The sequence below is a fragment of the Chiloscyllium plagiosum genome, chromosome 14 (genome assembly GCF_004010195.1).
Source record: "Chiloscyllium plagiosum isolate BGI_BamShark_2017 chromosome 14, ASM401019v2, whole genome shotgun sequence".
In the NCBI taxonomy this organism is placed as follows: Eukaryota; Metazoa; Chordata; class Chondrichthyes; order Orectolobiformes; family Hemiscylliidae; genus Chiloscyllium; species Chiloscyllium plagiosum.
Window position 1 is genome coordinate 44696226 of NC_057723.1, and position 208 is coordinate 44696433.

At 41.8% G+C, this 208-nt stretch overlaps 1 protein-coding gene across 1 annotated transcript in view; it reads right to left on the minus strand.

Annotated features, from left to right (window-relative positions):
- The window catches only part of unc5a (unc-5 netrin receptor A), a 579623-nt gene that overhangs the window by 569201 nt on the left and 10214 nt on the right, over positions 1 to 208 (minus strand). The window lies entirely within an intron of this gene.

The window sequence follows — 208 nt, forward strand, 5'->3', positions numbered from 1 at the left end:
CAGAAATGACAGCCAGACTACTAAGACCCCTCGGAATCCTAGTAGCACACAAACCCACCAACACTCTCAAACAAAAACTAACAAACTTAAAAGTACAACCCATTACAAAACCAACGTCATCTACAAAATTCCATACAAGGACGGCCACAAACACTATGTAGGACAAACAGGAAGAAAGTTAGCCACCAGGATACATGAACACCAGCTA